General features: G+C 47.6%; 1 protein-coding gene across 10 annotated transcripts in view; it reads left to right on the top strand.

Moving 5' to 3' along the window:
- Window positions 1–15,864, top strand: part of MAD1L1 (mitotic arrest deficient 1 like 1) — a 347,495-nt gene that overhangs the window by 265,496 nt on the left and 66,135 nt on the right. The gene's annotated exons all lie outside the window — the stretch shown is intronic.

Here is a 15,864-nt window from a genome sequence, read left to right as displayed (position 1 = left end):
GCGAGAGATTGATTAGAGATTGGAGGCCTGCGTTAACTCCTCATTCTTGTTAATTACTAGTTATTTTATTTTTATATTTTGTATCCAATTTGCCCGTGTGGTGGTGGGAGACTTGCTTTCTGCTCAGCTCCGGGAGGTGCCTGCGTGAGCGTGGTGCCCTCCTGCTGGGTGACTGTGCTGGGATTCCTGGAAGGTCAGTGAGGACCTGTCGTGGGTTGCACTAATCAACAGCTCCAACACTGGAGCTGTGGAGCAATCTGTGGTGTTACACAACCAAATCCCTTACTTAAACTTCCTACGTTTCATTTTCTTTCAGAAGTTGTAGCGGCCTGTTTCGTGTTAGGACCTAACTTGAATTCTTGCTGCTGTCTTCATCTTAATCTGCTCTTTTGCATGCATTTTTCCCCCTCCTGACACAGTTTCTCTCTTACTGCATTTGCTTCCTTAAAAAACTGCCTGCTCTCTAGGGCACAGTATTTTTTTTTCTTTTAATGAAATCAGTCACCTCGAGGATAGCAGAACTGGGGGAGATCTGACAAGGTTTTCTTTTTGCAACAGAATTTCTGAGCACAAAGATGCTGCTCCGAGACTTCAGGAGGCTGGGCTGACACCTTGTTATAACTGAGAAAAGTTAATGCTCTTCCTCTGCCTGCTTCCCCTCAAAACAACCGAGGTAGTGCTCCTGCCAGTGTCACCAGACTGTGGTGAGGATAAAAGCCCTGTGCTAACAGGGAATAGAGGGCAGCTTTGGGCTGGGGAATTCACCCCCTGTTACCTGTCCGTCTGGCACGGGACCTGTTCTGTGTGTTGGCACCGCTTGCTGCCCTTCCCTGCCATGCCTGTGAGTCTGCCAGGGTGGGCCCAGCCATGCAGGTAATTAATGCTGATGATGTTGGAGGATTATTCCAGTGGCTGAGTCTGTCCCGACTAGCGGGAGGCTGGTACATGTGGGGCGCTCTGAAAGGTCAGAGATTTGTCTCCCTGATGGGTGCAGCAGGTAGGAGAAATGTTTGGGTTTTCCTCTCTCTTGGAATGATGATACATTACGTTGTGAGACACACAGCACCTCGCTTGAAAAAACAAAGCTTTTTTTAGGGCAGGAAACGTGAGCTTGGCTCATGGATCCTGCCTGAGAGTCAGGCTGCTCTCCCTGTCTGCTTCGTATTCATCAGCCCTTGGCCACTGAGCTGCTTCTGCAGTTTCTCTTCCCCTCCAAGGGCACAGCAGTGCCATCCCGCAGCACCATGCCTGCAGTGGCACGAGCTCTGCCTCCATTCCAGCTCTCAACAAAAGAGTAGGGCACTCGGTAAAGGCGGTTTTGTTTTTTTTTCCTACAAATTCATCACCTGGCTTCAGCCACTGTTGCACCACCGATAGTACTGCTGATGGCCTCCTCCAGGACAGGACACAGCAGATGTCATCGTCCAGCTGCAGGACCCCAGCACCCGTTTCCATGGCCTCTGCAGTAACAAGTAACCAAATTACTGGAGTGCATCCTTTTTTTTTTTTTTTGACAAATTTGTGATTCACCTCCCTCCCATATCTCATTTTTCTTCATTAAAATATCTCTTAACGAAACAGGAGACACGGTTGATGCTTTCCAGTGAAAGTCACACGTGCAATGAGGAGCACAGGTCGCTGATGAGAGTTTAATTAAACCTCCACATCCAGGCTGGTGTAGCAACACGCGTGGCCCAGGAGGGAGGCGCAGAGCAGGAGCAGTGCCCAAGACACCACCGTCATCTGCAGGAGGTCAAGCAGACCCTGGCTGGCTTACCTGGTACAACAAAAACCTCCCTTTCCACTTTTTTTCCCCTGCCATGTTCCCAGCAGCTGGGTGACGGCAGCTTACGGAAGAAGAGCTGTTCTTGTCGCTGGCTGTGCCTGGGCTCCCTGTGGGTGGTCTCAGGAGAGCAGGACGCCTGCGTCCGCCCGCTGCTGTATTTGAACAGCTTACAAAGGGCTGTGTGGGCTGACAGCGCTGTGTTTACGCACCGTGAGATGAAGGCAGCGTTAAAGAACGGATAAAACAGAGGGGGCCTAAGCAAAACCCTCCTGGATTCTTGTTCCCATCTCAGCCAGCGAACGTCTGCGTGGCTTTGCTTGAAGTCGCTTGACCTTCTGGTTTCCTTTGTCCCTCTCACCTGGGATCAGGATTTTGCCATTCATCTGCTTCCACAGAGCTTTGAGAAGCTTCTTAACCTGTTCCGCAGCGAGAAAGCTGCGTGTGAATGTTGGAGATTAAAAAAAAGAGAGAGAATACAACCAAAAAGCAGCACAGCCGGCTTTGTTATCAGTGAATGGATGCAGCGTGGGCCGGGGTGCCTGGGGAGGGACAGGGACAGCCAGCCTGCCCGCTGCCCTGATGCTCCTCTCTGGGCACCTGCACCTCCGCCTGGCATTAAATCTCTCCAGTTTATTTAATTTTTTTCTTCTTTTCTCTTTTTTGAATCTCTGGGACTTTCAAAAGATGTTCTTCTTAGGCGCCGTGTGATCGGCACTCTTGAAGGAAAAGGCGATGCCTTCGAGTCTGGGAGGCTGGGGAATACAAAGGCCTCGCTGCCGACACATGAAATGGGTGTTCTGCAAAGCTGCTTTTGATGCACGCTTGTCGTTTTCCCTGACTCCTCTGTTGTGAATTTGCAGAACACGCAGAGCCGTGTCAGCAAACCGTAACCCCGCTGTTTGCTTGCATATGGTTATGTTCAAAGCTCCAAACGAAAAGGAGTGGAAATTGCTGCAGGTTTTCTTCCTTTCGGGGTAGCGGGGGCAAGTCCTGAGTCTCTGGGCCCCCAGCATCTCTGCCATCTTCCCTGGCAGCTCCGCAGCCTGCTGGGGAAAGCGCAGAGCTGAGCTCGTGAGGATGGATTTGCGCAGGGATGTGCAGTGGGGACAGCGAGCCAGTGACAGTGACCTGAGAGGACAAACCCGTGTGGCTGTGTGGGGAGGGCAAGTTGGAGATTTACACTCAGCTACTCATCCCTCTGTGGGCACAAGGAGGAGGGGACAGGCCGGCCCTCCTGCCTTGGGTCGGTTCTGGGCCTCTCTCCCGGTGCTGTGTGGCTGCAGCAGGCCCGTGTCACAATGTCAGCTTCTGTCATCCCCCTGTGACAGATGGCGGCGGGGACTTAAGCAGTCCCATGGCCCTTTCCTCCACTTGTGAGCATCCTGCGTGGAGGGTGGATGTCTCTGAGCAGCCTGGAGCCTCCTCTCACCTGGCTGTGTGTGAGGGCTGGCCGGCAGCGTGGGGGGCAGACGCCTGGAGCATTGTGGAGGACATTCAAGATGTTTCTGTGCCATCACTTCACATTTAACTTCACTTTCCAGGAAAAAGCTTTGTGAGACCTCTAAGAAAAGCGGTCAGCTCCGAGGTAAGGCCCAGCATCCAGCAGGGCACCCACCTCCCCTTGGGCCCAGCTCAGCCTGAGAGCCCCCAGCGACTGCCACCCGCTGCCTCTCTGCTTCCCTGAGTAAGCCGCGTGCTGCTGAAACACAAATGGAAGTAGGACTTAGCTCTTGCTTTGGGAGTTACGGTTTCAACCCGTGCTTGACTGGGGCAAAAGATTTCCTGATCCTCAGGGAGGAAATGCAGTCAGAGAGGGAAGAGGGTGTGTTTGTGTGTGTAAAATCTAAAACCTGCTCGTGTTGAAACCCAAGATTCCCATGGGTGGCGTGCTCTTGGGACATCTGTTGTCTGTATCTGGGACCAAATCTGGGCTTTTTGTGCTATTTAAGCAGTTGTGCCGTACTGTCATCACAAATGTCAGAGTTACAAGGTTTCAGCCTAAATTTCATTTGGCTAATGAAGCTGTTGGCCATTTCTCACAAGGGCTGGCGTGAGAGTGGGGAGGGAGATAGTAGGGAAATGCTGAGGAGCAGAGAAGGGGCTGTGGTGGTCAGAGTCACACCATCGGGATGAGACAGGACTGGGAACTCTCAGCCGTGTGTTCCTCCGTCGTCCTTGTCTTGCTTCCATGCTTCGGAGTCTAAATGCCCGATTACTACATGGCTCTTAACCATGCAGTCAGTGCCGCATAAGCCCGTTAACACGCTTTCTCTCTAACTATATTGCCAGGTTAAGATAAGAGCCCACATTTCAAAGCTTGCTAGGCAGCTCTTCATCATAGGATTCCAGTTTCTGCTGTGCTTGGGTGTTCCCTGAGACCTTGAACTAAGCAGAGGTTTCCTATGGTTTCCTTTTGAGACGCCACATTTAGGAAAGCAAAAATAATAACTTCTGTGAGGGCGCTTTCTGCTTTGCTCCAAGGCATCCCACCTCTATTTGGAGCAGCTACTGCTGGAGAGGGTTGGAAGCACATCAGGCATTCAGTCGTGGCATTTTGTGAGATTTGATATACTTCACAGCTCTGGCTAGTCTTAAGCACAACGTGCCATGCAGGCTCTCCAGATCATAGCATGTCCTGCTAGTGTTGCAGTATGAATCTATTAATGCTGATGTCCTTGGCACGATGCTGTATCTGGGGAGCAAGGACGGAATGCAGAAGTAAACTGAAAATCCTCCTGGAGAGCTTTGTTACAGCAACTGGCTGCTGGGATTCTGGTGGAGTCCATGGGGCTGCAGAACAACAGTCTTTGCAACTTATTAAGTACTGTGTACCTGAAGAATTAATGCTTAACACAGACACAGATTAATGTTAGGATTTAAGTGTATCAACTGTCTATTCATATACATGGAAATGGTGTAAAAGCGATCCTGTTCTTGCATTTGCTTCAGACAAGTACATCGTCATCCTAACTCCGTAGGCAGAAAATGTTCGTTCCAACCCTCCTGAATATTAGCATTAAGGTCAAGTAACTTAGCGCTGGTTTAGGGCTTTGGATTTAATACATGTACGTTCTTTTTTGCCAGTTGCATGAGAACATCTTGAGGAGGAAATACAAACAGATATTTTATGTCCAATCTATCTTACAAGGATTCATAGCGAAATCACCTGGCTGCTTCCTCCTCCATGGGGGAAGCAGGGAATTTGAGAGCTGCGGATGACCTCCAGCTCTGGGAACTCCCAAGATTATCTTTTAGATGGCATCTTTAGCGTCTAGAAGAAGACAAGCCTGTCTGCCTGGATTTTGGAGGGAATATATCAAACCGAGGCATGAAAATTTTAATTTGCTCCTAATCTGTATTCAGTTTCAGCAGAAGCAGATAGCTGATAACAGCGGATCCATTCGAACCATGTGCTGGGGAGCTGACATAAATTTCAGCCCTAAACTGAAGGGTTTGTCTGTCTTCATGGAAGGCTCTGGAGAGAGTTTCATGTGATAGCTGTCACTTTGCATTTCTGGGATGTATCTGACTCTGGAGAGGGACGATCTGCGGATGATTTTTATATGAAGCAGATAGAGGAAGAGCAGCATGCAGCACGAGGTGTGGGTTATAATCACGCTGGTGTATTCAGCCACTTGTTTTCACGCTGCGTGTGATGTCGCTACGAGGAATCTGCAGCCAAGGTTAGCAGTCAGCTGTCGGTTTGCTGGTCCCTGCAAACACTGCTGTGCTCCTGGGTCTTGAGAGAAAGGAGAGCCCAGCTGACAGTGGCTCGGAGGCCCAGAGGTTTTGGACATGTGTGTAAACAGCTGGCCTTCGCTGTGTTCCCCAGGAGACTGCAGACATCTGTGCGTTTCTCTGATAGGAATCTCACTGCCTCGTCCTGGGAAGGCACAGGGGATGTCCTTGGCTTTTTGGCAGAGTCACTGCAGCCCAAAGTTGTTTCTCTTCATATAATTCCATTAGAGTGATGACAGTTTCAAGTTGGAACAGAAAAAGACCTGATGAAAGGACCACTCTGTAAGTGGGGAAGATAGACAGAGTGGAAGCAGTAACTAGCAAGGTAATAGACGGTGATGGATCTATAATCTCCGAGGCTGCTGTAAGCAGTAAATTCCTAAATAGTGTCCTTTCAGCCTTAACCTATTTATTTGCAAAGTGCTAAATTTAATTTTCCTTAGTCTGCAGGAAAGCAGCATCCCAGGAATAAACCCTTAGCCCAGCCAAGAAGCTGTGCCAAACTGCTTGTTCCAGCATTTCCATTTCCTCCTCGCTCTGCACAGAGCACCGGGGCTGTGCACCCCAGCACGTCATCTCTCAGGTGTGTTGGTGTCATGAGGCTGGAGTCAACGCTGCTGCAAGGTGGCACAGCTCCTGCTCTGGGGCTTTTTAGGAGAGATTTAATAGCCACGTAGTGATGCTCTGCCTGTGCTGGAGATACAGGACCATGGTGCTAAAGGCTGTCAGCTCAGAATAACTTAGAGTTGAACAGCACACAAAAAACATGTGTTCTGAAACATCTACAAATATACATCTTGAGGAAGAAAAGCAGAAAGTTTTCCAGGCAGTTGGCATCGTGCACATCTGCCCTGCAAAGTTTCAATGAATGTGGAGAAAGTAGGTTTTTCTCTGTTGCTTTTTGTCCCTGGTAGCACTGTGATAGTGGTGTATGGAGCGCGGATCCTTCTGGAGCTGGCAAAGAAGTTTTTCCTCAAAATTCATGATTAGTAGAATTTTTAGAAATGTTGCTTTAAAAAAAAAAAAAAAGTTTGTGGAGGAAACACATGATGTCTTCATCCAGGAGCTGCCTCTGAGTGATCATTCAGTGTTCCTGCAGTTGTCACAACCCCGGCGAAGCGCAGTGTGGGCTGCCATTAATCCCGTTGCTTCAAAGAAAAAAACAGCTCTCAGTTCTAGAGCTTTGCTATTTTCCTGCCTCCAGAGGATTTCAGCAGAGTTCCTCACAGTGCTGCCATTTCTTTGTCCCTTTTTATCCCCACAATGGCAGCAGGAGCAGCGCTGCGTTGGCTGGTGGGGAATATCCTGCCAGTGCTCCCCTGAGGTCCCAGCACGTTCTCAGCCTGTCGCTGCTGTGTGAAGGGGAAGGTGCTGCTTCCCCAGCTTGGAGGAGTTTGCAGTCTTCATTCTGTTTTGCAGCTAAGTTGGGTTTTTACTTGGGTTTAGCACTTGCAAAGTGCCATGGAAAAGGCAGTCTTATTTTTTTTGTTGTTTGTTCTATTTTTGCCAATTTTAGCATCTTAGGAATGAAATCAATATCTGCAACTTTGTAGCCAGCCCTTCCTCCTCCTTCTCTTATCTAAATCTGGAGAAGTGTTCAGAGCTCCTCAGCTCCTTGTGCTGCTCAGAGCTCTGACTTCTCTCCCTGTTTAAAATAAACAAAAATAACACTTCCAAGAACCCAGGGCGCAGAATTCCGCAGGCTTTTTGCCTGCCTCTTCCTCTGATGCAGAGCCGCTGGGAAAGGCCCGTCCTGAGCTGATCGGGATTTGTAGCGGGGGTCTTGGCTCTTCTGCAGTGGGGAGAAACAGCTCCTCCAGGAGAGGATGCTCTGTGGTCAGGCACCCTTCCCTTTCCAGCTTGCAGGTTCGCTGGTAGGCTGGGTGCAGATGAGGAGATAGACTTGGTGAGGTGAGAAGCTCTCTTCCTCCAAGGGTCATTTGCTGTTATTCTTTCACGGAGTCATAGAAAATTTCATTAGCCACCCTGCAAGTGTCTCAGCCTACGGTCAGTGAGTGAGACATGTAGTGTTTATTAATATTTACATTCATTGTAGGATTTTCCCTCACCCAGGGCATTGTGAACAAGCCACGAGTACTTCAGCTTTGGAGGAACCTGGGGTTTGTTCTCCGCATTGTATTGAGCGTTGATAGGGTATTAAACTGAAGTGGCTCCTCTACAAAAGCAGAACTTGATTAACTTAAAAACATATTTTCCTACCAGACCGTTCCCCTTTGAGCTAGGCCTACGGGGAGGCTTGTCATGCAGGGAGTAAGCGGGCAGCATACCAAAGGCCTTCAAACTGCAGAGGGGCATCTCCAGCTTGCCTGAGCTGCTTCCATCACTCAGGGACTGAAATTTTAATCATTGAATTAATTTTTCAGAAACCAAAGTGCAAATCTGTACCCCCAGCGGCATTAATAATGAATGCAGGGAAGAGAGACATTAGAAGGAGAAAGAAGGGCTAGGAAATTTGGGTTTGGGGAATAAACTTTTTTTTGATTATTGTTTTGAAGAGATAATGTATGTGTTGGATCTCCTTGTCCCTGGGCCCTTCTGCTCATCTCCTCTTGCTTTATCTAATGGAGTCCACTTTATTTCTTTCCAATGTATCTTTTGAATTCTTCCCCCCACCACTTACCATTGCCTGGGTTTTCTTCTCCCTTTTTGAGGGTAAATAGCCACGTCTGTACACGAACAGTCCCAGTCCTAATCTCCAAAGCAGCCCCTTGCAGCATCGTGGGGACTGTGCTGCGTGTTATATCCCTGCTGACAAACTGCTCCTGGTCCAGGGAGCAAAGCGGCGGGCTGCAGGTTCGCCTGCTGCAGAGGAGTTCAAGAGGGAAATGCCTAAACTGCAGCCACGATGCCAAAGCTTTCTGCCTTGCTTTTGGCTCCTTCCCGCCTCTCTCAAAGAGCATGCAGATTTTTCTTCTCTGAATTAAAAGTATTATATACCAGAAGATTAATTAGAAATGAAAGTGATTTTTTTCCTTCACTTTGTGTCAGTGGAGAAGGCCTCTGCCAGGCGACTGCCAAAAGGAGCTGGGATTTCTCCCCTTAATGGATTCCAGGCAGTTTGCCTCTGGACAGCTAGCTTATAAATCATGAATGTTTGCACAGATTTTCCTAATTCTCAAGCAGTGCAGGTGGTCTTCATTTCAACCAACCCAAAAAAGCTGGAAGCAGCAGGACGTTCCCATCCTCAGCTCCGTGTGAAGGAGGCGATTCCTCATCTTCTCCCTCCTCTCTGCGTGGATCACAAAGACCACCTATGGCCGTGGATTTGTGTCTTCCTTTTATTCAAAATCCCATCCAGCAAACACAACGGCACCGTGCTGTTCCTCCTCCTGTGCACAGCGTGGGCGTTCACAGAAAGACGGGCACGTCTGCATCAGCAGGAGGTCTCCTCGTGCTCAGATGGGCTGACGTCCCCCAAAGTGTCGAGGATTATTGCCAGCAGACGAGGCTCAAGCTCACGTGTGCGATCGCAGGGCACTTCCAAGGCGTTTGTGCTCGCCCCCGTCTCACAGTAAGAGGATGATTCTTTGCATCGTTATATTAATCCTCAGAAATGAGGATTTGGCTCAATGGGTACTCCACAGAGACCATCCTAGAGGAGAAATCCTCTCCCAGAACGAGAGCTATTCTTGAGTTAAAAGCACCCAGGAGTGATTTATACATTGTGGGGACTTTAAAGCGGCCTGATGCAGGGATGAATTTCAGCCTGGAGGAGGATGACATCGCCTGAGGGTTTCTCTTCACATTGTGCCACTTGCCCCGCTTATTTCCTTTCCGTTAAAACCGAAGTGTTGACTGCAGGAGGATGAAGGTGAAGGTCCCCAGCTGCAGAGAGCTCCTGTGGTCATCAGCCACCTGGTTCAGAGAGAGGCTGGGGATTGCTCCAAGAACCTTTTCTGTGGCTCTAAATACAGCAGCTAATGACACCTTCCCCTCAGCGGGAAGAAAACAGAATTACTAAACTTGCAATTTGGCACAGTGGGAGTGTGAGTTTGTCCTGCCAGTTTCTTGTTGCTATATATTTCCAAGATATTTTTTTTTTCCCTCCCAAGCAGGTGGAATCCAGATCGGAGGGGTTCATTTTAAGGACTCCCATTATGCACATGGGAGGCACGGCCCCAAATGGCAACGGCTGATGGCTGTGTACAAGTCGTTGGGCACAAAGAGGAGAACGTGCGGGTTCTCTGGGAACTGCTGCTTGTCTTGGCCTTAGGAGTAACGTGCAGTGATGTCCTGTTAGGAGCCTCGCTCCCAGTACAACGTTGAAGGAGATGTATATATTTCCACGTAGTTTTAATCATTTTGACTTACGGTTTAACTTTGTGCAAGGCAGGCAGCGCAGAGGTTCAGGAGAATATTATTTTAAGTGGCTTTGGGGGCAAAAGAAAGAAGACGACTGAAGGCAAGGTTAGAAACAGCTGATCATTTCCAGTTGAGCAAGTTTTACGGTCATGTGCTGTGATAATTGAAGGTTTGCTGTTAAATGCTACAAATCTGTGCTGGAGAAGAAAACATGTCCCCAGCTCTAGAGTGCTGCGGTGTTTTGCTGCCAGTAGGAGGAGGGAGAAGGCTCTTAGGGCAAGAGGTGCCATTGGGAAGGAAACATGGCGAGAACAATGGCAGTTTATCAAGGCCTGCTTGTTTTGGGGCTAGCGTGTTTTTCTACAGCATCCACACACCTCCCAGGGTTGTCAAAGCCCATCTTGAAGATGCTAAAGACACATGAAAGAGTCGGGTGCATTTCTCCAGCAATGCCTGCAGTGGACCTGTTGAGCTCTTCTTGCCCTGGGGCTATTAGGAGAGTGGGGGGTAAAACCCTGCACAGGTGAATATTGTGGAGGTAAAACCGTCTGCCTTCCTAGTTCCTCTTCTCCATCTCCCTGTGCTGCTGCACAGAATCTGTGTTACAGCACTGGAGACAGGCAACTTTCACCAGCTCAGACTAGTGAGCTACATGCAAAACCTAATTTCTGCAGCCAGTGCCAAAGTGCTCAGAGCAAGTGAGCGCATGGTTTCTGGGGCTGTGACTTGCTTTAATGTTCTTATCAACTACTTTCCAGTCTTTATTAAAAGAGGTCAAAACTCATCCTCCTGGGTGGAGACTTCTTGAGCACAGTACTTATTATTAGGGCAGCACCATATCTTGTAATTAGGAATGTAATTCCCATCTCTGTAGAGAGCCAGCCTACAGCCTGGGCACCATTTAAGAGTTCCACGAGATGAATTAAGCAAGGATGGATTGAGCAACACAATGAATTTCAACAGAGATCACTTGCCTGGAGTTCTGCAGGTGTTTCAGACGAGCTGAAAAGTAAATACCTTCCCTCACCTTCCTTCCCTTTCTCTTCCATGGTACACAGGAACAACCACGTTGTTCTGGGTGTTGTGCAGTAGCATCAGTCTGATGACTTGGGGTCTGCTTGCGTGAAAGGGACCTCTTCCCCTGGTCCCTGCTAGAGCAGCCAGGAGAATCTGTATTTCTTCTCCTGTCTGACATTAAAGTATAAAAATTTTTGCTTGCAAAGGACCTGTCTTAGAAAATTGTTGTTGCAGTACATCTGAAGCGTCAGATTTTGGCAAGCTTCAAAGTATGATGTAAGAGATTCTTACTTAATTTAGCACTTCGTTAACTTCACTTTTTCCCCCCCGCTTACCTACACGGATGGGAGCAGTGCTCATGATATTCTGCAGCGAGTTCTACACTTTGTATGCTTTGTGTAAAATCGTTTACGTAAGTGCAGTATAAATCAATCAAACTTGGGAAAAAGGGAAAGCAATCAACTTTGGGCTTGAAACAAGGAATAGGTGAAAGACCAGAAGAAAAGAAGGACAGAGATGATGAATTGGGAAGAAAAATAGAAACAAAACGGCCACACAAAAAAAAAAGGAAGGAGAAAAGAAGGAAAGAACAGAAGACAGGAAAAGAAAAGAAAGGACAGGCATTTAGCTAATACAATGTATTTTTCTCTGTAATTATATTCATTTGATGTAAATTTGTGCCAGCCACTTTACAGCAGTGTTAGTGAGAAGAAAGAAGCAAGAACTGATGCACACAGTGGAGTAAAAGATAGCACTCAGATCAATTCGCTGCTTTTCTCAGTGGGCATGGGATATATTTAGCATCAGAGCGTACTGTATATAGAATGCCGTTAGTCTTAGGGAAGGTCTTTTGAATGAAGATCTCAGATCACATTATATTAATTCTGAGGCAACATTTCCCAAGTTCTCACAGTCTCAGGTGCTGAGACCTACAGTTGCCAGTTGTTGCTGTGTTCGTATTTTTGTATTGCATTTCTCAACGTGGAAGCTGGGTCAGGTGTCCGGCGAGGAGTCCTGCCATCTTCATGCCATTCCTCTTCTGCAGTTTTCTTTGGAAAATGTTTTGCTACTACCACATCATCTTCACGGGTAAGGCTCTGCACAGGCTGTCCCAAAGGAAGGAAGCTCTAATTCGTTTCATAAATGGAGCATCTTTCCTCTGCAGATTTGCATTTGCTTGCCTTACTGTCACACATCATCCTCCAGGCAGGCGATAGTCTCATTGCCCTCAAACCCCCTCGGTCCTGTTAATAACCTCGCTCTAATGATGCACAAAGTGCTGAGGAGTCAGGTACTGCACTCGTGATGTCTCAGCAATGCAGCTTGCACCCCTTCATCCTTAAAAAACACCGAGCAGATTTTACTGGGAAAAGGGGAAGGGCAAGAACATTCCCAGGAATTGCAGAAAATTTCCTTCCCTTGTGTATGGCTGAAAGAAGGGGAAAACTCGTGTGCACTTAGGCTGCTGCATCATCCATAGGTAGGAAAGAAATGCTCTGGAATGATTCAGTGGCTCCTGGCAGGAGCTCAGAGTCTCGTGGATTATCCGCTGAGGCAGTGACCAGGTGAACAATAGGAGTTTAATTTAAGGAATGTTTTCCCTGCCTTCAGCACGTCTCTCCAGCTCACGTCTCCGTTCCCTGATTGTGGTGTAATCTGGCTCATTACTCTGTGGCCGTAACCTCCTCTCCCCTTTTCAGCAGTGGAGAACCGGCAGCCAATTTGTGTCCAGAATTAAGGTTGCGACCCTCTCCGCTTCCCTGCACGCTTGGTGGCTGCTGAAGGAGGTGCAGTGAGGCTCTCTGCTAATTGTTAGGAAAGAAAAATTTCTGACCCTAAATTGTTTGCTGAGATATTCCATAATTTATTTTCCTCTGTGCAGCAACAATTTGCAGCTGGAGCGGAGGATTGATTGCTCCTGGAGCTTATTGGAACTGCCTGGTTTTAAGGGAGTCTGAAATATTGTAGGTGGCAGGAGGTGGCTGGTCACTGTCCCCATTAAGAGGTCCGGTTGTCCTCAGTGGCTTTCACCTGCCTTTTGGGAAGTGACAGTCGTACCTGGGAGCTACAGAGGACACTGCCTTTCCTCTTACTAGTCTCACTGCTAATGCTTCAGGTGAAATGCTTGTTAGAGAAGGCAAAATTGTAGGTTTCTTTTCGGGAAGAAGGATGGGATTATTCTCCCAGCTGAATAAAACTGCAAGTTTGGGGCACAATTGACCCATTTATTCTCACAAATGTACAACAGCTTTGTAGGTGGTAATGACTTCTGTCAAATTCCTTTATTTTATTTGTCACTTTGAACTATCAGCTTATAGAGGAACCACAGACTCCTTGTTGGTAGAAAGATGGCTTTAACTTGCTGAATCATTACAAGCATCTTAATGCAGAAGAAACTAATCTTTTTATCCAGGGCTAGCTTTGGGCTCTGCTTTCCCTCAGGACCTGGATCTTGTAGAGGTAACAAGAAAATTAGCCCTAAAAAGATTACTTTGCTATATGTGAATCAATCCTCCATGCTCCCCACCTTTCTGAAGACTGCTGCGTGCAGTGCTGAAGTGTTACAGCACGGAAAATAGTTGGAGAAACACCCAAGTTGTCCACAAGGGCACAGAGGGCACTTCCCAGTGTTTGATATTTACAGGAATACGTTGTGTATAATGCAGCGTTCAGGGCTGTGGGTGATTGCATTTTGCAATGAAATCCACCCACATCTGTTCTCTTCCTTTCAGTGCCAAGTCCCCAGCTCCGTGTTGTCTCCACAGCCGTCGGACAGCGCAATTGCCCCCTAAAGTAAGCAGAGGTTGCAAGGCAGACCTGCCACTGACCGATGCATGATGTGCAGCCGATTAACAACTTTAGTGGAGCTGTGTGTGTGCTTGGCACGGGATTGATAACTGCTGCTGTCCCTCTGCTGTCAAAAAAATGTTTTTAATGTTTTTGCGAAAGTTTGAAAGTCTGGTGGAATCCTGCGCTATAAATATTTATCTTCTGGTTTCCTATTTTTTCCCACTGGGAGAGCTCTTGGGCGATGGCAGAGATCCCATGGCAACTGCAGCTTTTCTTCTCTTTGCAATCACTGAGAAATGGTGATGATGGCTAGCATGTTGCAGGGAAGAAGAATGTACTCCATCTAGGCCAGACTTGCAAAGAGTAAATTGGAGTGAAAATAGATTAAATTTTTCCATAGTTCAATGGCAAAAGAAAATCACCCATCATTTGCCTTCTCTTTCCCAGATGCATTTAAATGTGGGAAAGGCTCAATCTCCAAAACCCTTCATTTCTTGACAAGCTTTATTCACTCTCTTTTCTCTGCTGTTTTTATTAATTTATTCTTTAAGGCAGTTCCTGCTGTGCCAGCTCCCTTTGCTGCATGGTGCAGAGAGATGTTGTTCGCAGCTCTTGCTCAAGGAATGCAGGATCCTGAACTCAGGGCTTGATAGATACTTTCTGACGCTTCCATGTTTCTTTTCTGCCTTTTGCTATAGGCTTTTGCAACACGGCTTGAAAGGGAACAGTGGAAACAAAAAATCAAAGGCTGGAAGAGTTACCCATCTTTTCTCTGCCTTTTGTTGCACATTATAAAAGTCCCAACTAGTACAGATAAAAGGAAGAAATGAAAGGAGGCACGTTTGAACCTGACTGTACAGTGAAAGTCTTGGGGTGCTGATGCTAAGTGGTACAACAAGATGTTCGGCATCGGGAAAGTCCTGACCTCTGTTAGGATGCTTCCTGCTTGGGTCTTAGGGTTAAGTTGTTTTTTTCGACACCTTACCTGAATGCCATGACCTTGTCCTTCCCTTTCTGTTTTCAGGCTTTGGGTTTATTGCTCTCCCAAGGAACTCAGAGCACTTGATTAACTCGTAACTCACTAGTTCTTGACACATTAAGCAGCAAATTTGACTCTAATTAACAGCTTTTATTAACCTGAGCTCCCCCTTTCCCTCCCCCTACTTCACTCTAGAGACTCCTCAGGCCATTACAGGTTTTAAAGTTAAATTTGTTTCTGATGTAGGGTTTTTTTTTCTTTCTTTCTTTAAATCGTAAAAGCTAATGTGTGCAGACATTGGATTGTGCAGCTCAGCGGGAGGATGTGTGTCTGCCAGCATTTGGAAAGCAAATGTGATCACCTGGAGGGAGGCGAGGGGTCGGGTTGTGGAGAGAGCTGGTGGCTGGCCACGGGGTTGGCTTGACACAGCAAAGGAAGCCATGAAGGTCAGGCTTTCATCAGCTATCCACATGCTGCTCCGAACACTTGCTTCCCGACGGTGGACAGGCTCAACCTCAAAGACACACCGGGCTCAACCTGGCATAAAAAGTGAGACGGGAGAGTGCTGGGGCTCTTGGACAAGTTGGATCTCGGCTCTTCTGCTCTTTTGGAGCCTGCCAATCCTCTGCAGCATGTAAATATCTTTATGCAGGTCACAGTCCGTAGGGAATCAAGGGAATTGATAGAATTGGTTTTGGAAAGTTTTCCTGTACACAGTGTTTGTATTTATCCTCTACGCATCCCAAAGGTGTATGCGCTTCCAGCAAGCGGAGCTCCCTGGGGAGCCCTCCACTGCAGCACAAAGCTGCCCACGGGTTTGGACCGTGCTCGGGATGGATGAGGGGGAGAGAACAGCTGAGGATGCTCTTCTTCAATGCTGAGATTTGCTCTGCTGTTGTATTTCTTTCACACTGGTCAGCAGTTACAGTAGCCCATTGGCAAACATAGCCAAAAAATCTGGGAACACCCAGAGCTCAACTCAGGTCGGCCATTGACTGTTTCACTCTCGCATTCCCCATCTGTGAGAAGGGAGCAGTAATTACTCTGCTAGTGCGTCGAGGTATTCCAGTGTTTTGGTGCCCAAGTTGCTGTTAAAGTGTTCATTTTTATTGCTTGCAAGGTAAGGGGAGGCTTGTTCAAACAGAAAAAGATATTATCAATTTTCAAAGTACATCGTGGCATAACCTTACCTAAGAAACTACCATGGCATCTTTATAAAAGATGTTTTTCA

Source organism: Anas platyrhynchos, chromosome 15 (genome assembly GCF_047663525.1).
Source record: "Anas platyrhynchos isolate ZD024472 breed Pekin duck chromosome 15, IASCAAS_PekinDuck_T2T, whole genome shotgun sequence".
NCBI lineage: Eukaryota > Metazoa > Chordata > Aves > Anseriformes > Anatidae > Anas > Anas platyrhynchos.
This window is presented reverse-complemented; position numbering and strand designations above follow the sequence as displayed.